Below are 26,784 nucleotides of genomic sequence, written 5' to 3' on the forward strand. Positions count from 1 at the left end.
GATTCTGGTTTCTTTGGTTGTTCAAAACCTGTTTAAATGTACCATTAACACAACAATCCTTTAAGAATCTATAAGCCAAATGGTAGTGGGACTATTTGATTAATAATTATTCTGTGTTTAATTTTATGGAAAAAATCTTAAGACTGTAACAGATAAATCGGCATATGACATAAACATTTAATTTCAGAAAACAGTGCAAATTAGAATACAGGAGAGTTTATTGCATATGAGTTACAGAGATCTAAAATTTGAACAAAATTTAAGGTACATTTAAAATCTCATTCAATTCCAAAACATTTTTTTCATAGATAAACCTCATTACTAGAAAATATGCAGTGACTTTTTTTAACCATTATACTCCAATTGCAATGGACGTTGGCATCATGGTTTTATAAATAACAATATTCTTAGAGTAAAAACTGACTCAGCAATTCAGCCCCTCTGAAATTTATCTTAAATATTCTAAAAGAAAAAATCCACATACTTGAAATTTCTGTTGTAGTATTATCTAGAGAGCAATTGGCAAGAATCAGAATGTCCCAAAAGATTCAAAATTTGCCTTAGAAATCATGGGTCTTGACTCAATATAACATTAAAATTATTAGAATTGGTAGTTGGTAAGACTATAAGGAAACAGGAAAACTGGTTGGTAGACACTTTGGGGGGTTAAGTATAAAGAAGGATACTTTATTTTGTACCTTGTAAATCCAAATACAAGGAAAAATAGTTTGCTCTTCATGTTTTACTTTGGCCAGAAGTAAGCTCTTTACAGCTAGCAACTCTGTCTTAGTCATCATCATTTCTCTAGTGCTCAGTAAATGTTTGCTAAATTGAACCTAATCTCTGCACATCTAATATGTACAAATGAAAGGGGTAGGGAATTTAAATGACTTTTAACTTAAAAATTCCCTAATGTCACTTTTCATATTATATGTAGGACACAGAGATATATAAGATATATCTCAAATTTTCAGAGATAATTTGGGGGAAAAAGTACAATCCATGATATGCTATCATAAAAATCCATTTAAAGGAAATATATTATTTATATATTGTACTATATAGTGGAGACCAGGTGCAAAATAGTATGTTCTGGATATGATACTATGATATTTTTGGATATTAGCATTCTAATCCTGGAAAATAGATAATCACAGTTAAAAAATATATTCACTGTGTATCAGGTAATATTAGACAACAAAACACACATTACTGGTAAATGAAATTTCATACCATACATGCAGTTCTATTAAAAACAAATACTAGTAATGCACTGCAGAAATAAGGTTGTTTTTTTTTTTTTTTTTTTGATGTCTGATCTTATTTATTTGTTACTCTTAGACAAATCTCCTTTCTGTCTGAACTCAGAAGCTCTCAGAGAAGACAGCGTCTGTCTCTTGGCAATCTGTTCCTGGTGTTTTTCTTTGGCCTCCTTCAGTCTGTTGGCCACAGGTTTAGTATATTCTGCAGCCTCTTCCTTACTTTTCTTAGTGCACTGCTTCTTCCAAGCAGTATGCCGACGTTTGTTTTGGAGGACACATGGAGTAACAAGACGCTGAATCTTGGGTGCTTTGGTTCTAGGTTTTTTACTTTCAATTGATGCAAAGTTACTTTCGGATTTTTCCATCTCTCCCTCCTCCACCTTCTCTATTTTTCTTTATGTTTTCTATTTTTTGTGTGTGAAAACTTGCATCTTCTATTCTGGCACATACTATAATTGTAGAGATGTGATTTAAAAAATATCAGCTACCTCCAGTCTACCTCCAGATTGTGCGTGGGGATGTTCTCCTGCCTGTGGACATAGGAGCATCTTTGTCCCAGACCTTCAGCCATCAGAGCCCTTTTATTCTGGAGGAGTTGTAAAGAACATAGACTTTGTTCAAAAAAGAATATGGACATTTATTTTTACCCTGGAAGCGCTGTGACTTGCGCTCAGGCATAGCTACTCCAGTCAGCAAGGACGGGCAACAGCTGGGTCGGTGCTGAGTGGCCTGCAGCATTTGCTTGTAGTCGAGATAAATTTGCCCTTCAATCCCAAATTTTTCCTGAATGGATTAACAGGAAAGCCAGTGATGGTGAAACTCAAGTGGGGAATGGAGTACAAAAGCTATCTGGTATCTGCAGATGGCTATATGAACATGCAGCTTGCAAACAGAGAAGAATATACAGATGGAGCATTGTCTGGTCATTTGGGTGAAGTTTTAATAAGGTGTAATGTTCTTTAATTCAGGGGTGTTGAAGAGGAAGAAGATGGGGAAATGAGAGAATAGCATCTTATGTGGTGAATTTATATGTATGTCCAGACAATAAACATGTTTTAAAAAAAAAGAATATGGACTTTGAAGTCACCTAGGCATTATTGAAACTGTTTCTGAAGTAAATCAGCCAAATATCCTTAGAAAGCCTCTCAATCTATTGAACTCACTTATTTTAAAAACTGGGTTAATAATATGACCTTATATGGTTTTGTGAGGAGCTAAAAGGGTAATTCTCATGAACAACCCAGCACTGCACCCAGGCATATTATAGACAACCATGATGGTTTCCTTCATATCTTCTATGAAAAATGCCTCACTGTATGAAGCACCTATGCCTTCTAAAGCAGCCCATGCCCTGCTTATTAATTTGCTTGGGCTGCCATAAAAAAGCAGTGCAGACTGGGTAGCTTACATGACAGAATTTTTTTTTTTTCAAGTTAGTTAATATACAGTGTAGTTTTTGCTTCAGGAGTAGAACCCAGTGATTCATCTCTTACATAGGACACCCAGAGCTCATCCTGAAAAATGCTCTCCTTAATGCCTCTCACTTATTTAAGGCAGCCCCCACCCCCCAAACCTTCCCCACCCCACTCCCCAGCAACCCTCAGTTTGATCTCTGTATTTGAAAGTCTCTTATGGTTTGCCTCCCAATGTTTATAATACCACTATCAACAATAGCCAAATTATGGAAAGAGCCCAAATGTCCATCGACTGATAAATGGATAAAGATGATATAGTGTGTGTATATATATGTATGTATATGTGTATATAGTGTATATAATGGATAAATATGATATAGTGTGTGTGTGTATATATATATGTATGTATATGTGTATACACACACACACACACACGCACGCACACACAATGGAATACCACTCAGTGATGAAAATTGAGATCTTGCCATTTGCAACAACATGGATGGAACTGGAACATATTATGCTAAGCAAAATAAGTTAGAGAAAGATATCACATGAAATCACTCATATGTGGAATTTGAGAAACTCAACAGATGAACATTAGGGGAAGGGAAGGAAAACAAATTTATTTACAATTTTGAAAGCCAGAAGTCCAAGGTGTCAGTTTGGTTCCTTCTGAGGCTTTTCTCCTTGGCTTGTATATGGCTGTCTTCACACAGTCTTAACTCTGCCTGTTATGTGTATCCAAATGTCCTCTTGTAAAGACAGTAGTCATATGGGATTAGGGCTTACTCTAATCACCTCATTTTAACTTAATTGCCTCTTTAAAGACCCTACCTCCAGATACAATTACATTCTAAAATACTGGAGGTTTGGATGAAGATATTAATTTTTGTTGGGACACAATTCAGTCCATGCCCTGCCCTCTTCACTTTGGATTTTTAAGGTTTATTTATTTTGAGAGAGAGAACACATGTAAGAGAGTGCTAGTTGGGGAGGGGCAGAGGAGAGACAATATCCCAAGCTGTCACCATAGAGCTCATTGCGGGATCAATCTCACCAAATGTGAGATCATGACCTGAGCCGAAATTAAGAGTTGGATGCTTAACTGACTGAGTCACCCAGGTGCCCTCACTTTAGATTTTAGAGACGTGTTCCAAGGAGAAGCTCTGTTGAGATCCCAGCCAAGTCTACATGGACAATACTTCACCTTTACTATTATCTACATTGTTTCACCCTGTATGTTTGAAATGTATTGGCAGTAGTTGCAAATGCATACACATAGAAAAAAGGTAAAAGGGAGTTGACATGTTTGGTGAGTATGCTCTTGAATATGCTATTAATTCTTTCACTCACACATTGAATGGGTTTGTCCACACACATCAATTGAGCGTTCACCATATCCCAGGCATTGCTATAGGCCTTGGGAGGTGAGAAGAACACATTGTGTTTGCCTTTGGGAGCTTAAGAGAGGAAGGGAGGGAGTCAGAGAAACAGGAATTCTGAAAATTTCAAGACAATACAGTAGTGCCAAAGGTAGATAAGCATAGGATATTACATTAAATAACAACGGTATGATTCTAATATTAGAATAATGCGATTGGAAATTTCCTATGTAGAGTGAGGCTGAGAGATAAGGGTTAGGGTTTTAGAACTACAGTTTAGCTACCTCTTACCTACATCCTAAAATAGATCTGACCTAGAGTACTAGCTTGATTATTGGGAGAATAAAAGTCTGAAGTTTATCCACTCTGGAAATTGAACTAATCTTTCTGCTTAGGTATATAATTGACCCTATTTATAATGGCATGGTTCTCTTAGAACTTTAGATGCAGGATATTAAATTCATGAATTCGTGTATCAAATACTAAAGTATGAAAATACCCCAAAACACTAAATACAAATACTGAAAAAGTGGTAAGGATTTCAGGAGATAAGGAATAGCAAGAGTGCTGGAACCTGGGAATAATAAAGGCAGTATTGAATGTTGCATTCCAAATCATAGTTTTGATTTCATGAGTTTTAGGTGGGAGGAATAGTGAAAGGATCTGGTCGAGGGGTATCAGGTAGTAAAGCAATCATGGGTTGTCTTTGGGGGAGCACTAGGAAAGAGCAGCTCATATGAATGACCCAAAAGAGTGAACTACAGTGCTTTTATATCATAAGGGGGAGTATTGCAGAAACCAGGAACAAGGATGTGTGTGGATATTTGTAGGGGAAGGAGTAGGTGCTTTCCTATGGCCAGTGTCCTCAGTAGCTTCTATGAAAATGGTGGGTTAAGGATTAATTTTATTTATCTATGTATTTATTTATGTATTTATTTTAGTGAGCATTAGAGTTACATTTTATTTCTTATATGTAATTTATTGTCAAATTGGTTTCCATACAATACCCAGTGCTCATCCCAACAGGTGCCCTCCTCAATGCCCATCACCCACTTTCCCCTCTTCCCCACCCCCCATCAACCCTCAGTTTGTTCTCAGTATTTAAGAGTCTCTTATGGTTTGCCTCCTACCCTCTCTGTAACTTCCCCTTCCAACGCCCTCCCCCTTGGTCTTCTGGTGAGTTTCTCAGGATCCACATATGAATGAAAACATATGGTATCTGTCTTTCTCTGCCTGACTTATTTCACTTAGCATAACAGTCTCCAGTTTCATCCACATTGCTGCAAGTGGCCAGATTTCATTCTTTCTCATTGCCAAATAGTATTCCATTGTATATATAAGCCACATCTTCTTTATCCATTGGTCGGTTGATGGACATTTAGGCTCTTTCCATAATTTGGCTATTGTTGAAAGTGCTGCTATAAACATTGGGGTACAGGGGCGCCTGGGTGGTTCAATCGATTGAACTTCTGACTTCAGCTCAGGTCATGATCTCACGGTTAGTGGGTTTGAGCCCCGCATTGGGCCCTGTTCTGACAGCGCAGAGCCTGGAGTCTTCTTCCAATTCTGTGTCTCCCTCTCTCTCTGCCCCTCCCCCGCTCATGCTCTGTCTCTGTCTCTCAACAATTAAAAAAAACCCCAAAACATTGGGGTACAAGGGGCACCTGTCATCAGCACTCTTGTATCCCTTGGGTAAATTCCTAGCAGTGCTATTGCTGGGTCATAGGGTAGATCTATTTTTAACTTTTTGAGGAACCTCCACACTGTTTTCTAGAGTGGCTGCACCGGTTTGCATTCCCACCAACAGCGCAAGAGTGTTCCATTTTCTCCATATCCTCTCCAGCATCTATAGTCTCCTGATTTGTTCATTTTAGCCACTCTGACTGGTGTGAGGTGGTATCTCAGTGTGGTTTTGATTTGTATTTCCCTGAAGAGGAGTGACGTTGAGCATCTTGTCATCTGCCTGTTGGCCATCTGGATGTCTTCTTTAGGAAAGTGTCTATTCATGTCTTCTGTCCATTTCTTCACTGGATTATTTGTTTTTCAGGTGTGGAGTTTGGTAAGTTCTTTATAGATTTTGGATACTAGCCCTTTGTCCAATATGTCGTTTGCAAATATCTTTTCCCATTCCATGGGTTGCCTTTTAGTTTTGTTGATTGTTTCCTTTGCCGTGCAGAAGCTATGAAGCCAGCATTACTTTGATTCCCAAACCAGACAGAGATCCAGCAAAAAAGGGAACTACAGGCCAATATCCCTGATGAATACGGATGCAAAAATTCTCAACAAGATGCTAGCAAATTGAATTCAATAGCATATAAAAAGAATTATTCACCATGATCAAGTGGGATTCATTCCTGGGCTGCAGGGCTGGTTCGATATTCACAAATCAATCTGTGATACATCACATTAAGAAAAGAAAAGATAAGAACCATATGATCCTGTCAATTGATGCAGAAAAAGCATTTGATAAAATTCAGCATCCTTTCTTAATAAAAACCCTCAAGAAAGTCGGGATAGAAGGAACATACTTAAAGATCATAAAAGCCATTTATGAAAAGCCCACAGCTAACATCATCCTCAAGAGGGAAAAACTGAGAGCTTTCCCCCTGAGATCAGGAACACGACAGGGATGTCCACTCTCACCGCTGTTGTTTAACATAGTGTTGGAAGTTCTAGCATCAGCAATCAGACAACAAAAGGAAATCAAAGGCATCAAAATTGGCAAAGATAAAGTCAAGCTTTCACTTTTTGTAGATCACATGATATTATACATGGAAAACCGGATAGACTCCACCAAAAGTCTGCTAGAACTGATACATGAATTCAGCAGAGTCGCAGGGTACAAAATTAATGTACAGAAATCAGTTGCATTCTTATACACTAAGGAAAATTGGGAAGGTAAAGAAATTTCCTATACACTTCTTAGCCCCCAATATACATAGCCTCCCCCCATTATCAGCATCATTCACCGGAGTGTTATATTTGTCAACTGACAAAATCTACGTTGATGCATCATTATCACCCAGAATCCATACTTTATATTGGGGTTCGTTCCTGGTGGTGTATATTCTTTGTGTTTGGACAAATGTGTAATTATATGTATCCACCATTATAGTACCATACAGAGTAGTTTCAGTGCCCTAAAAATCCTCTGTGTTCCACCTATTCATCCTTTCCTTACTAACCCTTGCCAACCCTTGATCTTCTTACTATCGTCATAGTTTTGCCTTTTCGAGGATGTCAGATAGTTGGAATCTTATGGTGTGTAACTTTTAAAGACTGTGTTCTATCAGTAATGTGCGTTTAAGATTTCTCTACCTTTTCATAGCTTGATAGCTCATTTCTTTTTAGCTGAATAACATTCTATTTCCTGAATGTACCACAGATTATTCATTCACCTACTGAAAGATGCCTTGGTTGCTTCCAAGTTTTGGAAGTTATGAATAAAACTACAAACATCCATGTGCAGGTTTTCATGCAAACATTAAGTCTTTAGCTCTGTTGGGTAAATAACAAGGAGCATGATTACTGGATTATATGATAAAAATATGTTTAGTTTTGGGGTTCCTGGATGGCTCAGTCATAAGAGCGTGTGACTCTTGATCTCAGGGTCCTGAGTTCGAGCCCCATTTTGAGTGTAGAGATTAAACAAATAAAGAGAAACTTTGATAAAAGTATGTTTAGTTTTTAAGATGCTGTCAAACTTTCTTCCAAAGTGGCTGGACCATTGTGCATCCCGCCAACCGTATAGAGCATTCCTCTTGCTCCACACCCTCACCAGCCTTTGGTGGTGTCAGTGCTCTGGATTTTGGACGATAGGAGTATAGTATCTCATGGTTTTAATTTGCATTTCTCTGACAACATGTGATGTGTAGCATCTTTTTAGTTGCTTATTTGCCATCAGAAATCAATTTTGATTGAGTTTGTGAAAGCTCTGATTTGTCATGTTGTAGAAAAGAGGCTGCCAGTCATTTCTTCTGAGCCCCGGAAAGCTATGAGGAATTGTGGACGTCCCTGGAAGCAGTAGTAATTTTCAAACACCACAATTATCAGTGAGTAATTGTTATCTGTAAAGCCAGCTGTAGTTTTCTCCAGCTGAAAATGTCCTTAATCACCTTTTGAATCGATCTATTCCTGAGTGACAGCCAGACATGCCTAGGTTTGCTCTTTACCTTTTACAGAAAGTCCCAGATAGGAAAATCAGTTTCTATTTTAGTGCAGGATCTGGGAACAGGTAGACCTATAGGAGAATAGATGGGGGTGGTCAGGGGTGAGAAGGGATCTGACTGACTTTCTACATAATTCAGTTACTATGAGCATTGAGTTTTATTCCTGTGCAAAGGCATGAACACTGCTTTTGGTTTAATCATGATACTCTGAAGCTGACTGGTTGTTTGCAAAATATTTTGAGCACCTTGGAAAAGTGGCATCATTTGTATATAAAATATTACTAAATGTGCTTTTTGCCAAATAATTCAGAGAAAGGTTCAGCTGACTTTCTTTGCTTTTCTGATTTAGAAGCTTTTTCTTCAAAGTAGAAGTAATGATTCTTTTGCTTAAATGTAGCTCTGGGCACAGTTACAAATTTTCAGCATGTTTTTGGCTTCTAATAATTTACATCAACTATTCAGTAATTTGGCATTTTTGTTGATTCTTTTTCTAAGGCAAAATGTTACTTGTTAAATGTTGCTCCTGCTGGTAGTAAAATGTGGTTACTTTGAATAATGTTTCTGCTACTGTAGGTAAAAGGAAAATAATTTTGCTGATATCTAAGTAGATGGGGGAGGGGAGAAAGATGACATATATTTTAATAAATATCGAATATACACAGGAAACAAAGAGTTAGAATTATATTTCTTAACAGTGGAAATGTTGTGTATCCTGTTTGTACCTGTACCTGATAACAGTGCTTAATAGCATTAATATTCAGTTTATATTCTGCACCATAAGCTACAGGCCATAGCATCCTCTCCTTCCTCTTTCCCTCCCTCCACTTTCCCTCCCTCCTTTCCTTCCAGTGAGTGCCAGTTATGTGCCAGACTAATATTGGTATCCTTCAGGAAAATTCTTGCTGTTATTAAAAGCTACATATGATTTTCTGTTTTAAAAATAGGGCAACTCAGATTTCATAGTTTAATCATTTGACTGGGGTTAATAGTTATTGAACAGTTACTGTGCATCACTCTGAATATTCTAAAGAAATAAGATATTTCATAGACTGATATTAAGGAGATTTATAACCTTAATGGGGAGACATAAAAATGTCATAAATATATCTATAAAGAAATCCAGTGTTGGGTGGATAAGTACAGAAAAAGCAACAGAATATAGAAGACTTAACTCCTCTATTCCTATGATTCTGCAAAGGATAAAAATATTTGATTTCGTATTTCAGGATTCAGGTGGTAGTTCTTGCTTATTTCAAGATAATATATTTTTAAAAACATTTTTATTTCTGCACTCACACAAGCTTTCTGTGGTCTAATTTAGGAGAACCAGGATCTGTGCATTTTAGAAGGCAGGCGTTCAGAATAAACACAACAACAAACAACTGTCCAGCTTTGAGACAAGAAGTGTCACAGGCAGGATGATTTGTTTGTCAAAAGAGTCATCCAGAGAGTGGAGATACTGTAAGAGCTCAGAGCGGAGCTGGACACAGCACTGCGACCTGTCAGTGGGAGATGAGAATTTTCGTGATCCTCAGAGAATAGCTATTGTAGGAACCAGTGCAAAGGAGTGGGGAAAACTTTCATGTACGATAAATGTTATCAGCAGAGTTGACCAAGGTTAGTACCTTAGCCATATGGGGGAAAATGATTTCTGGTAAAGGTGAGGTGGGAGAAGATGAAGTAGCAGGTGAGGGCCACATTGAGACGGGCCTTCAACTGAAGCAGGGAGTTTAGCAGTTTCTTAGCAAACAGTGGGAGTCTAGGGAGAGTCATCTTTCACTAGCTTGAGATCCCACCCAAACTTTTTCTCTTTTCGTTCTTGGATGAGATGCAAAGATGGAGGGATTGGGAGACACTGTGAACAGATCTGGAGATCAAGTCTAGGGTGCTTCTTCACTTGGTGATGGATGGATTGATTTATTTGATCAGTACCAGACAATCTGAATGATGATGATGAGAGGTGAGTGACCAGCCACAAAGTGCAGGGACTTCATAATAAGGATTTTGTTGTCATTGTTCATAGCAGGGTTAAAATAACAGCTACCTTTTCAATCTTACGTCTTCGTGGTTCAAAAGATGCCAGTACAGTGTATTTCTCAGACTGTGGCTATTTGTAGGCAACACACAGTTTTCATTGTTTTAGGATACTTCATGTTTTACTATGTCCTTTGACAGAGTAGCACAATGAAGCTAGGGAGAAGAGCCAAAGATTCTGTCTTTCTCTAAATCTGTGCACGAGGTTCATTGGCTCTAAGAAGATGGAATTCTCCACCAACCTCTCCCAGTTTATGGACAAGCCCACAATTCACCACTCTCTGACACTGAAGCCAAGAGGAGCCAACAAAGATAGGAGGAGCCATGTGTCTAGGAATTGATCTACCTCAAGATGATTCGTGACTATGTCAGTTTATTCACTCTACTTATTCATGTGTGGGCCATTGGTTTATGGCTAGGTTTCATATAAGTATGTCATGGCTAGGCTTTTTCCTAAATATTAATGGGGGACTTGTGATTCAGTACTTCAAAATAGTTATTTAAGATACAACTACTAAGTATAGACTCTATCGTTGGAAATTTTAATGTGCATTAAAATTCCCTCCCTAATGAAGTGGAGAAGAGACAGAAGATGAGAATGACTTATGAGAAATCTTGAAAAAGCACTGCAGAGAGAGAGACTTTTACAGTGTAGTTCCAGGGATGAGTGTTGGCTGGCTGTAAGCATTCCATGGTCTTATGGCATTCATCTTTGAATCCCTAGAATACAGCCCGGATATTTGGTAGAGTCACACTGGATGTCTGTTGAACTAAAGTAATATGACAGCTATGGGAGTTAGGCTAGCAAGGCTGAAAATTGTTGCTCAGGAGGCTCTCTGCACAGGGTAAGCACTGACGAATGCACAAAATATCCTAAATCAGGGTTCTAACTGAGAGGTAGAAATGTTGCCATAGTAATTGAATACTGGTGAGTGTTTGCTTCCCTTTAGCCTAAAAGCTAAAACATGGAGTGCACGTGATTTCTAAACGGATGAAATTTGTGCCCAACTAAGTATACTACCAAATAAAAGGCTATTTAATTCACTACGTCTTTCATGCTTCCTGAATTATTCCTTCACCCTACTTTCCATATCTCCGCTTCTCCCTCAGAAGTAACAGCTGTGGAGACCAGCAGTTGTGATGCCAACCTCTATAGTCCTGGCAGTTGGCTAGTGCATCATTGGGCTGGTGGGAGGTGGAAACCATGACCATGAACAACTCTGCGTTTGCGGGAGAGAATGCATCTGGAACCAGTCACTTCTCGTGACCATCAGTGTCCTCATTTACTTTAGGTTTGGAGGGCATTTTGAGTCTAAAGCACATCATTGCCTGAATATCTTTTTGACTTGACTTTGGAGTAAAACAGGAGAGTGGTAATTTAGAAAATTTCTGAATTAATACTTCAGAAGTATTGAGCTGATGAGAATTATGGAGAGACAATCACATGTGATCCAGTGAAAAGGTGGCTTATTGACAATATCTCTGTATAACCTAGGACTAAAATGCCCCAGATGGGAGGAGTGGTCCCTCTACACAAACTGGCAGAAATTAGAGATGATGGAGGTAGTTTCTAGGGTTTTTATGTTCACAAGTTCTCTCCATCTAGATTTTCAGTAGAGAAATAATGTACTTGTATTCCCTTTACAATTTCCTCCATCTCCTTTACTGTTTCCTTTGTATTCCTGTCCTTTTTTTGTTAAACATTCTGTGACCTTTTCAGTTAAAGTCTCCATATAAGTATGATGTGCATCCTATCCATTCACTTTCTCTAGAATAACTGTAAAATGATGAACAACACAGCAACTCATGGGCTATTACCCTAAGTAGAGTATCTAAACAGCAACGTCTCTTGGCCCCACCTCCCCTTTTCTGCAAACCTTAGGGGCTTTACCAACTTTAGAATAACATCACACATTGAACTTTTTTATAAAGTGATTCCCAAGGTCAAAGTCGTTTAGGCTGCTCCTTTACCATAGCAATTGTCTAGACTCCATCCAAGAGATGCCAGGAAGAAGGAATCAGAAGAGAGGCTCTTGATCTTGGTCCTTACCTTTGAAGATAGATAAATTCATTTGTCTCTAACTTGGTATAAATTGATGGGGAATAGTGCAGAGGAAAGCCTATAGATTCTGAGTTGAGATGCCTTAGACAGAAAATTCCCCCAAATAAAATGATCTGAATTGATTTTAATTTCTCAGAATTGGTATATTGGTTTGCTAGGGTTGCCATAATGAAATACCAGACATGGGGTGGCTTAAACAGTGGAAATTTGTTTTCTCCTGGTTCTGGAGGCTGGAAGTCCAAGATCAAGATGTCAGAACATTTGGTTTCTATTGAGGCCTCTGTCCTTGTCTTGTAGACAGCTACTTTCTTGCTGTGTCCCTAAAAGGACACCAATCAGAATAAAGCCCAATCCTTGTGACTTCATTTAACCTTAATTACTACTCTAAAGGTCTGTATTTCAAGTACAGTCACATTCTAAGGTACTGGGGGATTAGGGCTTCAATTTGTGAATTTGGGGAGACACAATTCTTTAACAGTTGGCTATACACAATTTGCCATGCTCACAACTTAGAGTAAACAGTGAGGGAAACCATCAAACCACATTGTTTCCAGATATTGATACTTATTTACTATTGTTGTGTTTCTCCAAATAAAAGAGCCCTTACTCATTGTAAATTCATCCTGAACTGTAAATATATAGTTCATTAAAAAAAAACTCATTATAATTTTATAAAGAACCAGGCAATGTTTTTTTCTTACGTGCCATCCCACTTAAATTCTAAGTGCTTCTTGCAAACTGACCTCCTTTCACACTGATGTAAAATTCTCAGCTATGAAATGGGGCAGCTAAAAGCCTTTAACTTGTCCTAAGTCCCACAATGCCTAACCTGTAAGGAGATTGTCAAACAAATGAGCGTAGACCTAGAGGAAATTGACCCAACCCTAACAAAAACAAAAAACAAACCCCATTAGATCTTTCAATGAAATGGATGTATACGTTGTTTTTCTAAGCTATTAAAAATTATTGACATTAGGCATGCCAGATATTGGTAACTTTAGTCAAAAATAATGTCAGTCAGTTACTATTGAAGCTTTTATAGGTTGATAGAGAACATAAAATATATTTCTAAGTCTGAAGTACGTTTTTCAGTAAAATTATTTTTCACAGATTTCTTCTAACAAGGGTGGCCTTAACTACCAGGTAGTAATAGTTACACACGTTTATGCTTCAGTGTATTTATTTGTTATCCATTAATTGTTATTTCCCAAGTCTGTTTACTTGGAATTTGTTCCTATTTGTACTGTGTATTTTTTGCCATATTTGAATACTGTTTATCATTCAAATAATGTTTCAAAACACTGAGCTGTGATACCTGGTTATTGAACACCTGTTTTCTGGAATGCAGCTGGTGATAGGAAGTGACAGCTCATTGTCTTTGCAGACAGTAGAGTCTCTTCATCTTTCCCATTCAGATGACTCAGTGTTCATTGTGAAAACAATGAAGAGGATACTAGACTTATTTCAGCAACTCTAGGGATATGGTCCTTTGAATTCTAGATTGTCAAGTCCCTTACTTGAATATGTATAATGAGATAATTCAAGCAATATATTCTAATTTAATTTTAACTCAGCATTCAGGGTTTGCTATTCATGAAATACATAACCTGATTTTTTAAAAAAAATCAATGAATTTGATGATATCTTGAAACCTTATTTCATTCTCTCTGGAGTTGTCATGGCAACAGAGAAACCAGGGTGCTATGGGGGAGATGTGATTTCAGACTTCTGCTGTAGTTATTCCTGTGTCTAGTCCAGAGAGGATAATGTGATGGCTGCTTTATTCAAAAAATTACATTTATTATGCATTATGCTAGTATAGCAGTCATGGAGAACTCAGATTCTATAAGATCACTGGCCTTGCCACTTTACCTAGTAAGGTGGGTTCAGGTTTTCTTTGTCCTATTTACATTTCTGTTTTGTGACTGGTAGGATATTTTTGATATGTATAGTATCCAGTTAAGGGTATTGGATCTTAAAACAAACAGGATGGAGAATACAGAATTGAAACAATTGAATTTACTAAAGGGTTAAGTGAAACACCTGAATTACAAACTTTCTGCGTAAATATGAAGTTAGCTTTGATTACAGATCCTGCCCCACAGATGATCTAGGCAGCTCACTGTCTTATCCCATATTGTCGAGACCCCTGAGCCTGCCTGGTAGTGGCTTTCTGTCCACTTACATAATATGACAGGTTTCCCATTCGGCATGCAAATCCTCATGATACCTTTTTTTTTTTTTTTTTTTTTTTTTCTTGCTCTTTGATTTTCTTTGTCCTTTTCTCCCTTCTACTTCCCTTCCTCCATTTATTTCCCTCTCCTTTTCTGGCCCACTGACCCTCTGACCCCCTTCCTTACTTCCTTCTTTCTTCAGATGCTTTATCTTTTACATTCACTGCACTGAATTTACCTACCACCCTGTATTGCCTCCAACTCCAAGCTCATTCCACTTTGCTAAATAGACTCAATTAGCTTCTCTCTGTTCCCACCTCTCTCCCCTCCCCTCCCTTCCTTCCTCACTGAACTCAACCCTATAGGTTTATATGTCCAGCAGCTAATTACTTTGTAGTGCCAGGTCTGTGCTCAGAGTAGATGGAGTCCTTGTGGAATTTGGTGAAAAGCCTCAATATACGCTGCACAATTGTATGCAAAAGCTGAAGTCAGAGCACTAGAAAAAATGAAACCCCCAGGGGTTAGCAGAAATCATGAAGAAGGTTTTAGTTATTATGGAGAATTGGCAGCACTCTGAGCCAGTCATATCTAGATTTCCAAGGGTGAGGGAACTCTGACGTGTTTATTATATACATGTAAGACAGAAACAAGCAAGCATTTAAACACATTATAAACAGATATATACTAGGGAAGCAAAAGATGGGCTTATGAATGCATCTTTGCAATATGTATACCACATTAAAAAATTTCTTTATTCAGCTCAAAACTGAAATAGTTACTACATTGATTTCTTAAGGGCATTTTCCCCCATTAAAGGTTAATTTGGAGTCCAGAACCATTGCAGATTGGGACAGGAAAAAAAAATGGAAACATTTTCTTGGTAGGTGATAATGCTTAGTGTTCACAGATCAAGGTCCAGATATAAGACATTAAAAGAAGTCATACTTTCAGATTACAAGAGTGACAGGCATGTCTGTATCACCATACTAGGCATTATTTGGAAGAATTTATCCTCTTGTTTCTCGATTTAAATAAACCATAGTCCATTGTTAACTCTCTTAACTACTGAAGAAGCCTTGTGTATTTAATGGCTGCCTGATATATACTTATAGTGGAGCACTTGGACATTATGCCACAGTAGATTTAGATATTATTTAGGTAATTCGTACTTAAAAATGCACTGAACAGTAAAGACATTTTCATTGAAAACAGACAATATGAAAAATTTAAGATGATTAAAAGGCTTTAATTAATGATAAATTCAACCCTATGCTGGCATAATTAGGTCTGAGCTTTAGACACACTGAAAATGTCAGCTTTCCCAGTTGGCACTTCTATAATCATAATGGCTTTTCACGATTAAAAGAATTAAAGCCACTTCCAAAATAAAAACACTTCATTCTTAATTCAACCTTGGTTTGCTGGAATGGAATAATGGACAGTGGCCTTAGTTCTACACTCAGTTTATATGAAAATGGGTGAGGAATCACTAGAAGCTTTACTAATGTTTGCCCAAAGAAGTCTGTTAATCAGTATAGAACCAAAAATAGAAGCAAGAGGATGAATGTTTGATGAAGGTGGTATTGAAATTGTGGGCCTCACTATGTTGGTTGGGAAGGCAAAGTCTCCCTCTTTTCCTTGTCTTCCCTGCTCTTCTACACACCAAAGCCTCAAGATATATGGAGTACTGAGCAGGTGCAAGCTATAGCAAGCATTAAGTGTGGTACGCACATTCCCATCCAAATATCTAATAAACATTTCACAATTAATTTGTCCCAAACTGAAATTAACCTCCAAATTTGTACCAATGTCTTCCCCATTTCAGTTGATGCCAACTCCATCTACTCAAGCCAAAAACACTGGAATTATCCTTGACTCCTCTCAATCTCTCTTACCCTACATCTAGTCTATCAGGAAATAGTACCAGTTCTATCTTCAAGATATATCCAGAATCAAATAATCTTTGCTGTGACTGTCCTAGTTGAAACACAACAAATTCTCCCTTCTGCGTATCTTTTCTTCTTATAGTTTATTTTTTTTTTAAATTTTTTAACGTTTTATTTATTTTTGAGACAGGGAGAGACAGAGCATGAACAGGGTAGGGTCAGAGAGAGGGAGACACAGAATCTGAAACAGGCTCCAGGCTCTGAGCTGTCAGCACAGAGCCCGACGCGGGGCTCAAACTCACGGACCGCGAGATCATGACCTGAGCCGAAGTCGGACGCTTAACTGACTGAGCCACCCAGGCGCCCCTCCTATAGTCTATTTTCAAGAGCATCCAGAACAATGTTTTTTTTTTTCTAATTTTTAATTTCAACATAATGTCAGATTTATAGAAACTCTACAAGAATAGTACAAAGGTTTCCTTTAAATCCTTCATCTAGATCCCCCAAATATAAACTTTTTCTCATTTACTGTTTTTGGTTAAATGTTGCTACATTCTCTTCTGTAAAGGCACACTATTCTACATTTTTACCCCTGTGGGGCCCCAGTCAGGGCCTGGTGCTTGTTTTACGTGCAGCAGTTTCTTGTTTGCTTTTTGTTCTTCTATGGAAATTTATTTAAGCTTTCTATTACTAATGGGGTCATTTTCATAAACTATATGTTCCTCAAAAAAATAAAAAAAAACCTATTTCATACAAGTTTTCAAATTTGTCTCTCCATAACCTTGCAAATAGTGTGTTGTTTTTTTGAATTTTTACCAATCTGTTTGGTGAGAAATGATATCTCAGAATTGTATTAATTTGAATTCTATTAATATAAGTAAGATTGAATGCCTTTCCATGTGTTTAAGGGCTTTAAAAAATGTTTGGATTGTTTTTTTGTGTTTTTCATTCATTTTACTATCAGGATTTTGGTCCGTTTTTTTTTTTTCCTCCAGAATTTTTTAAGAATTCCATATTAATGTTATTGGCTCTTTATTTGTGATATATAAATGTTTTTCTCTAGTATTCTGTCTTATGACTTTGTGGTGTGTTTTGTTTTGGCCTTGCTGAAGTTTTAAGTTTTTATGTAGTCAAATTTAACAGTTTTTGCATTTTCTCTGGATCTTGAGTTACAGCTAGAAAGACCTTTCCCCACCTCCAAGATTTTATAAAAATTCATTCATTTTTTTTCTTGTTCTTTTGTGGTTTCATTTTTTTTAATATTTATATTCCTGAACCACTTGGAGTTTATTTTTCTGTACGAAATGAGGTATAGATCTAATTTTGATGTTTACCCAAATATCAGTTATCTCAGCGCCAGTTATTAAAATATCAATTCTTGCCCCAGTGACTTGAGATGTTACCTCCATCATACATTAAAATATTCACTTTGGTGTGTATCTGGACTTGTAATCTTTTCCCACTGGACTGCCTATATGCCCATGTACCAGTACTGCTCTATTTTAACTATAAAGGTGTTATAGTATGTTGTAATGTCTGCCAGGGCTTGTTTCCTAGTAGCTCTCTTTTATAGTATTTCCTGGATATTCCACATAAAATTTGAATTAACATGTTTAAATCTATTAAAAAGCTTACTAATATTTTCTTGGGGGTTGCATTAAATTTATACCTTATGAAGAACTGATAATCTATAAGATGTTGAGCCACATTATTCAAGATGTAAGAATGTCTTTCCATTTGTTCAAGTCTAATATTATATCTCAGGAATGTTAAGTTTTCTGTGTATAAATTTAGTACATTTCCTATTTCTAGGTGTCTTATTTCCTTTTTGCTATTATAAATAAGACTTTCTTTGTCATTATATGCTCTGATTACCTTTTGTGTTTCTGAAAGCATGTTTGGTGTCTGCATGTTAATTTTATGTTCTGAGTTTTTTGAGTTACCTTTGTCATTGACTATCTGGGTATATGATTATATAGTCTGCAAATAATAAATTTCTTTTTTTTCCCCCAACTCTTATGCCTCATAGTGTTTTCTCTCATCTGATTGCATTGGCCTCTGGAAAATTTTAAATAGTACTGTACTTTGTGGATATCCACTTATGTTCTCAATACTCATTTTAAGAACAGGGTGAGTTCTGTTTAGTTGAGTGATTTTTACCAAAAACACGTTTTAAAATTTGTTAAAGAATTTCTCCACTTATGGAAACAAAGTGGTTTGGAAGTATTAGTATGAAGTCTTATTTCCTGAAATTGAGCCAACTTTACATTTGGAATAAATCTTACTTGGTCATGGAGTATTGTTTTCATATTACCATGCTGGATTCTGTTGGCTAAAAGCTTTGTTCTTATTCCATAAAAAGAATTGGATCATTTTCCTTTATTTTCAGTGTTCTGGAACTTATTGTGGAATGTTGGTACTATCTGGTCATTAAATATTTTGCAGAACTCCCCTATGAAACCATCAGGGCCTGGTGTTTATTTTGTTTGTAGCTATTTCTTATTTGCTTTTTTTCTTCTATGGAAATTGGTCTGTTTACCTCTTCTATCACTAATGGAATCATTTTCATAGACTGTAAGTCCCTAAAAAAATGCATTTCATACAGATTTTCAAATTTACTTCTCTAAAGCGCTCTCCTATTATTTTAAAGCATTTCTTCTATTTTAATGGTTATTTCCCTTGCAATTTCATATTTTGTATTTATATTTTCTCCCTATATTTTTCTGAATTAACTATTGACTCATGTGTTTTTTTCTTTGTTAGAGATTTTGCTTTATTAGTTACATCTTCTGATTTTCTATCCTGTACCTTATTAGTTTTTACTTTTATCTTTAGTATTTCCTTCTTTGTGTGTTCCTTTGGTTTACTTCATTTTTTTCTTTCTTGTTTTTTAGGATAAGAATTTAATTAGATTATTTTAATTCTTTTTATTGATAAGTGTTTCAGACTCTGAACTTTTCTCTTTTCTCTCTTAAATATATTCCACAGAATTTGCTAGGTGGTGTTTTTATTATTTTATTTTATTTTATTTTTTTACTCCAAGGACAATTTTAATGACAATGTAAAATACAAATATGTTATATTAATTTTTATTTGTAGTGACAAAACTCAAACTTTCTACAGAGCCCTTAGTGGATCCATATGTAGTTGATAAATATCCACATCCAAAACCTGATTCATTTTTTAAGTTTACTTTTATGTATTTATTTTTTTAAATTTTTTAATATGAAATTTATTGTCAAATTGGTTTCCATACAGCACCCAGTGCTCATCCCAAAAAGTGCCCTCCTCAATACCCATCACCCACCCTCTCCTCCCTCCCACCCCCCATCTACCCTCAGTTTGTTCTCAGTTTTTTTTTTTTTTTTTTTAATTTTTTTTTTTTCAACGTTTTTTATTTATTTTTGGGACAGAGAGAGACAGAGCATGAACGGGGGAGGGGCAGAGAGAGAGGGAGACACAGAATCAGAAACAGGCTCCAGGCTCCGAGCCATCAGCCCAGAGCCTGACGCGGGGCTCGAACTCACGGACCGCGAGATCGTGACCTGGCTGAAGTCGGACGCTTAACCGACTGCGCCACCCAGGCGCCCCAGTTCTCAGTTTTTAAAAGTCTGTTATGCTTTGGCTCTGTCCTCTCTAACCTCTTTTTTTTTTTTTTTTTCTTCCCTTCCCCCATGGACTTCTGTTAAGTTTCTCAGGATCCACATAAGAGTGAAAACATATGCTAATGGATTGGAAGAATAAATATTGTTAAAATGTCAGTACTACCCAAAGCTATCTACACATTCAATGAAATCTCAATCAAAATTGCACCAGCATTCTTCTCAAAGCTAGAGCAAGCAATCCTAAAATTTGTATGGTACCACAGAAGGCCACGAATAGCCAAAGTAATTTTGAAGAAGACCACCAAAGCAGGAGGCATCACAATCCCAGATTTAGCCTCTACTACAAAGCTGTAATCATCAAGACAGCATGGTATTGGCACAAAAACAGACACATAGACCAATGGAATAGAATAGAAACCCCAGAACTAGACCCACAAAAGTATGGCCAACTAATGTTTTTATTATTTTAAAAGAAATTCTGTAATTTTGTTTTTAGTGTCCCTTTCATCTAAGAGTTGCTTAATATAAGATTTAAAGTTTTTTATTTCTAAAATAATAAACTTTTTCCCCCTCGTTCTATGTATAATTTCTAACTTTATAGTAGTATGATCACAGAGGGTTGCTGGTAATATTTCTCCTTTATGGACCTTACTGATGTCTGCTTTGTGATTGAATATATGATCAACTTTTGTGAATGTGCTTTGTGCCCCTGGGAAGGTGTATTCTCTATTATCAAATCATAAAATTTGATATAAGTAGTATTTATCTTGTTGATTATGTGGTTTAAGTTTTTATATCCTTACTTCCTTTTTGCCCACCTGATTGTCTGATACTGAGAGTGGTATCTTAATGTACCCTTTGGAAAGAAGTCACCATGTACATATGTGTAGTGTGCCCATGAAGTAGAGTTATGCGTGTCTTCCTTTAGGGTGACATATTTACATCAATTATTTGGAATTCTGCACAGAAAGTATATTATCCCCCACTTATTTATTCATGCAGTCCTTTATTTACATTGTTGTAGATTCATGGATTCTTGTATTTTGGTTTATAATCCAAAACTAAATTTATTTTGTTGCTCATATTGTTTCAAGTTGAGACATTGGGAGTGTCCTAGTTGGTTCCTATGTCCTTTGACATACTCTTATTCTATATTTTATTTTTTAGCACTTTTTTGGCACTGCAATCCTCTCCAAGTTAACTTTGTATATTTATTGGAAAATGGAGAAGATACTGGAAATCAAGATGTAGGCACTGGGTGTACTCATTGCTACTGAGAGTCATTGCTTCTAGACCCTCTCAGCTGACAGAACAGGAAAATATGTGTGTGTACTAACCTGTGAGTATAACATATCTGTAATTATTTAATCATATATGTATAGTAAGTGGAACATGAGTTCATACTGAGACCTCCAATTCTAACTACTGCATAGATAAATCTAACATTCTTCCCTTGCTTATCTTGTTACTTTTCACTGTAACAGTGCGAAATCTGGCTTCTGTATCCATTTGTTTAATTGTTTAGGTCCAGTGTGTGTGACTAATGGGTTCAGAATTATTAACCTGTAGCTCCATGCGAAATAACTTTATTAACTAGAATATCATACTTATGTGCAGTTTTTTTTTTTTAACTTCATTTTGACAGAGCCCATTTCTTTCTTAGTGGTAGTAAGGTCAGAACCTTTTATCCCCACCCCTTTCAGTGAAGTAGTTTCATACATTTGTAATGTAATTGGATTGATTGTTCACATCTAAGTTACATCCTGAGACTCCCTACTTCCTAAATTATTTTTTTAATATTTGTATTATGATTCACTCTCTTGTGCTGTGATTTCTTTGGACTTTGACTAGCACACAGTGTACCATTGCAGTGTCCTACAGAAGTTTTACCAACCTAAAAAATTGCCTGCATTTCATCTAGCTGATGCACTCCCTCCTCCTCAACCACTGGAAACCACTGATGTGTTTATCAGGTTTTTTGTTTAGTTTTTTCATTATGTCCTATAATTGTAATCATAATGTACATAGCCTTTTCAGACTGGCTTCTTTCACTTGGCTATATGCATTTAAGACCCATCCATGTATTTGTATGATTTGGCAGCTCAGTATTTTTAATTGTCATAAAATATTCCATTGTATAGATATACCAAAATTCACTCACCCATTGAAGGACATCTTAATTATTTCAGCTTTTGGCACTTAGGAAAAAACTTCTGTAGACGTTTGTGTGCAGATTTTTGTGTAGACGTAAGTTTTCAGATCAGTTGGGTAAATATATAGGAATATGTGTGCTGGATCATATGATAAGGGTATGTTTGGCTTTGTAGGAAACTGCTAAACTTTCTTCCAAAATGGCTGCATACTTGGCATTATCTTATTGGTTAGATTCTGTATTAAGATGCTAATAAAAGTGATGATCAATGTATACCTTTGTTTTCTTAATTTTAAAGTTAATATTCTTGAATCTAATGTAGGCTGCTTTTGGTTACACCTTATGAGATTAAAAATATTCCTTATTATCCCTAGTTTCCTGATAGATTTTTTTCCAAAGCAAGTATTTTATTTGATACTTCTATTTAAATGGCCATGTGGAGTTTTCCTTTCATCTGTTAATCTGGTGAATTACATTTATACATTTTTTTTCTAATATTAAAGTGCCCTGTGTAATAGCTGCTTCTTATGGATGTACTGTTTCTGTTCTCCTCCACATCACCCAAATTCATATTGAAATCTTATGCCCCAGTGTAAAAATATTAGCAAATGGGGGTCTTTGGGAGGTAATTAGGATTAGATGAAGTCACTAGGGGAGGATATTCATCATGAATGGGATTAGTGCCCATGGGATTCAAATCATGAGAGAGCTTGCTTCTACTTTGCTCTTTTTTGCCATGTGAAGATACAATGAGAAGTTGGCAGTCTGCAACCTGGAACAGGGATTTCACCAGAAGTTGACTGTGCTGGCACCCTGATCTTTAAATTTTAGCTTCCATAACTGTGAGAAATAAATTTCTGTTGTTTATAAGCCATGCACTTATAAATATGGATGGTAAGGTCCATTCTGATGAGTTCTCAGACAAAAATGAGTATGTTGTTGGAAACTAGAGGAAAGGCAGTATTTGTTATAAAGTAGCAAAGAACTTGGCTGCATTGTGTCCTAGTGCTTTGTGGAAGGTGGAACTTGGAAGCAATGAAATTGTGTATCTACCTGAGGAGATTTCTAAACAAAATGTTGAAGGAATGGTGTACCTCCTGATTGTTTGCAGTGAAATACAAGAGGACAGAAATGACTTGAAAAAACAATTTTAAGCAAAAAGGTACCAGACCGTGGGGCGCCTGGGTGGCTCAGTCAGTTGAGCGTCCGACTTCGGCTCAGGTCATGATCTCACGGTCCGTGAGTTCGAGCCCTGCGTCGGACTCTGTGCTGACAGCTCAGGGCCTGGAGCCTGTTTCAGATTCTGTGTCTCCCTCTCTCTGACCCTCCCCCATTCATGCTCTGTCTCTCTCTGTCTCAAAAATAAATAAACGTTAAAAAAAAAAAGTACCAGATCTTAAAAATTTGGACAATTCTTATCCATACTGCAAAAGGAGAAGGCATGTTTGAGAGAACACTAAGGTATGGTCAACCATCCATGAGATTAGTATGGATGTGTGAACCATGGACTTAGCCATCCCAGCAAGACAATGGCCTTTTTTGAACTGAAGAGGAAGGAAATGGGAAGAAATGATGACAGGCTGTGAGATTGCTTATATTTTACAGGACAGAATCATAGAGTGATTTAGCTTCAAATGTTTGTTACTCTTCAAAATAGGGGAAGAATGACCTGAATATGAATTAAAGACTATCTGGGCTGCCTATTTGGTTTCAAATTGGGGAACCATTAGCTTGTTTTCAACACACCATTTGACCTCTTCCCAAAGCTATAGGGGCAGAGCTGACCAAAGTGGTGGAGACAGGCCCTCCAGGCAGAGAGACCTGGGAGCACAGGTTCTCCTCAGTATTTCTGCAAGAGCAGGAAGCCCCAGAGGGTCCAGAAGCAGAACATCAAAGAGGATTATTCTTGAGTCTTTAGGTCTAATGTAGTTTGCCCTGCTAAGTTTTGGACTTGCTTGACATCTGTCACTTCTTCCTTATTTCTCCCTTTTAGAATGAGAATTTGTATCCTGTGCCTGTCTTGCCATTGTATTTTAAAATACATAACCTGTGGGGTGCCTGGGTAGCTCAGTCAGTTGAACATCTGACTTCGGCTCAGGTCATGATCTCGTGGTTTGTGGATTCGAGCCCCGCGTTGGGCTGTGTGCTGACAGCTCAGAGCCTGGAGCCTGCTTCAGATTCTATGTCTCCTTCTCTCTCTGCCCCTCCCCCATTTGTTCTCTCTCTCTCTGTCTATAAAAAATAAATAAATGAAAAAAAAATATGTAACTTGTTTTGGTTTCATAGATTTTTCTCATGTTACCAATTCAGTCATTCATCACATTCTGTAGGTTCTTTATTCACCATGTCTTGAAGCTGTCCCTAACTTGATCCCACGGTTATTCTGATTCAGGCTTCCATTATCTCTGAGATGAAGTATTATAATACAGTGGTCTTATTATCACTTATTTTCTCCTGCTGTACTTCTTCTGATGTCCGGATATTCTGGATGAATTGATGGGGGCTCAGTGTGAACAATTCTGAGAGTTAAAACCTCCAAAAAGATCCAGTCATAGGGGATACCTCACAGTGCTATGATATTTGTTTGCCTCCAGGGATTAAACCATTTCCCCATTTGCCTCCAGGAATTAAACCATTTTTTAAATATCAAAAAAAATCTTGTGATTTTTGGCAGGGGGAAGGGCAAAGAAAACAAGAAATATGGTAGGTGTTACTCCAAATCATATCCATAATCACTTTGAATGTTAATGGTCTAAATGAACCAAATAAAATACAGGAATTGTCAGAGTGGGTCAGAAAACAAGACCCAGCTCTATGTTGTCTACAAGAAACTCACTTTAAATATAAAGACACATTTAAGGATGCCTGGGTGGCTCAGTCAGTTAAGCATCCAACTTCAGCTCAGGTCATGATCTCACTGCTCGTAAGTTTGAGCCCCACATTGGGCTCTGTGTGGGACAGCTCAGAGCCTGGAGCCTGTTTAGGATTCTGTGTCTCCCTCTCTCTGTCCCACTATTGCGTTTCTTCAAAAATGAAATAATTACAAGTCTAACAAAATATGTAGAAGATTTATATGAGGAAACTACAAAACTCTGATGAAAGAAATAAAAGAACTAAGTAAATGGGGAGATGGTCCATGTTCATGAATAAGAAGTCTTAATATTGAGAAGATTTTGCTCTCACCTTGATGTGTAGCTTCAATGCAATCCCAGTTGAAATCCTAGCAGTTTACTTTGTGGATAACAACAAACTGATTCTGAAGTTTATGTGAATAGACAAAAGACTCGAAATAGCCAACATGATACTGAAGGAGAGGAACAAAGTTGGAGGACTGATACTATCCAACCTTAAGAATTATAAGGCCAGAAATAGGTCATAAATACCGTCAGCTGATATTGGCAAAAGAGCAAAGGCAAAACAATAGAACAAAGATAGTCTTTTAAACAAATGGTGCTGAAATAACTGGACATCCATGTGCAAAAAAACAAAAACAAAAACAAAAACTATAAACAGACCTTGCATCCTTCACAAAAACTAACTCAAAATGGATTACAAATTTAACTGTAAAATGCAAAAGAATAAAGCTCCTTGAAGACATTATGCAAAATATACAAAGGATTCTTAAAATTCAACTTAAAAAAAAAACACACCAAAATCCAGTGAGAGATGGTCCAAGATCTTAACAGATACCTAACCAAGGAAAATATACAAATGTTAAATGAGCGTATGAAAAGATGATCCACATCCTTTGTCATCAGAGAAATGCAAATTAAAACAATGAGATACTAATGCATATATTTTAGAATGGCCAAAATCTGAACTACAACATCAAATGCCAGCAAGAATGGGTAGCAACAGGAATTCTCATTCATGACTAGTGCGTATACAAAATGGTACAGACTTTAGAATTTAATTCAATGGTTGCTTACAAAACTAATCATACACTTTATGATTCACAATCAAGTTTCTTGGTATATATGCAAAGGAATTGAAAAGCTATGACCATACATAAATATGCACAAGGGTAGTTATAGTAGCTTCATAATTGCCAAAACTTGGAAGCAATCACAGTGTTTAATAGGTGAGTGGACAAATAAACTGTCATACATCCAGACAATGGAATATAACTCCATATTAAAAGGAAATGAACTATCAAGCTATGAAGATATAGAGGAGACTTAAATGCATGTTACTAGGAAGGCAACCTGGAAAGGCTACATCCTGTATGATTCCATCCATGTGACATTGAGAGAGGTAAGGAGAAGGCAAGGAGAGTTATCGCTTCCTCTTTTTAAAGGCCACCAATCAGGTGGGATTAGGATCCTACCCTTATGACCTGATTTAATGTTAACTACCTTCTAAAAGTTCTCTAAGTATAGCCACATTGGGATTATGCAACATATGAATTTTTGGAAGGACACTGTTACATAGCAGCCTATAAAGGTCAACTTAATTGAGTCCCTGCCTGCTTCTCTGACCTCATCTTTTGCCACTTTCTCCTCTACTCACCACAGCCCACTACTGGGCTTTTGTTTCTGCTCCTTGAGCCAGGGTCATTGTTGCATCAGTCTTTCATTTGCCTGTCACTTGACCTGGAATACTCCCCTCCCAGAGTTTATCATCTTTCATTGATCAGCCCA

The 26,784-nt window shown here is 37.0% G+C and overlaps 1 long non-coding RNA gene across 1 annotated transcript in view; it reads left to right on the plus strand.

The window, feature by feature from the left end:
- The first annotated feature begins 18,848 nt into the window (after nucleotides 1-18,848).
- The window catches only part of LOC122222801, a 34,900-nt gene continuing 26,964 nt past the window's right edge, over nucleotides 18,849-26,784 (plus strand). Inside the window, exons 1-2 of the long non-coding RNA XR_006203873.1 lie at nucleotides 18,849-18,961; nucleotides 21,160-21,331. This is a non-coding gene — a long non-coding RNA (uncharacterized LOC122222801). The remainder of the gene's footprint in view (nucleotides 18,962-21,159; nucleotides 21,332-26,784) is intronic.

The sequence above is a fragment of the Panthera leo genome, chromosome B3, assembly GCF_018350215.1.
Source record: "Panthera leo isolate Ple1 chromosome B3, P.leo_Ple1_pat1.1, whole genome shotgun sequence".
Taxonomy (NCBI): Eukaryota; Metazoa; Chordata; class Mammalia; order Carnivora; family Felidae; genus Panthera; species Panthera leo.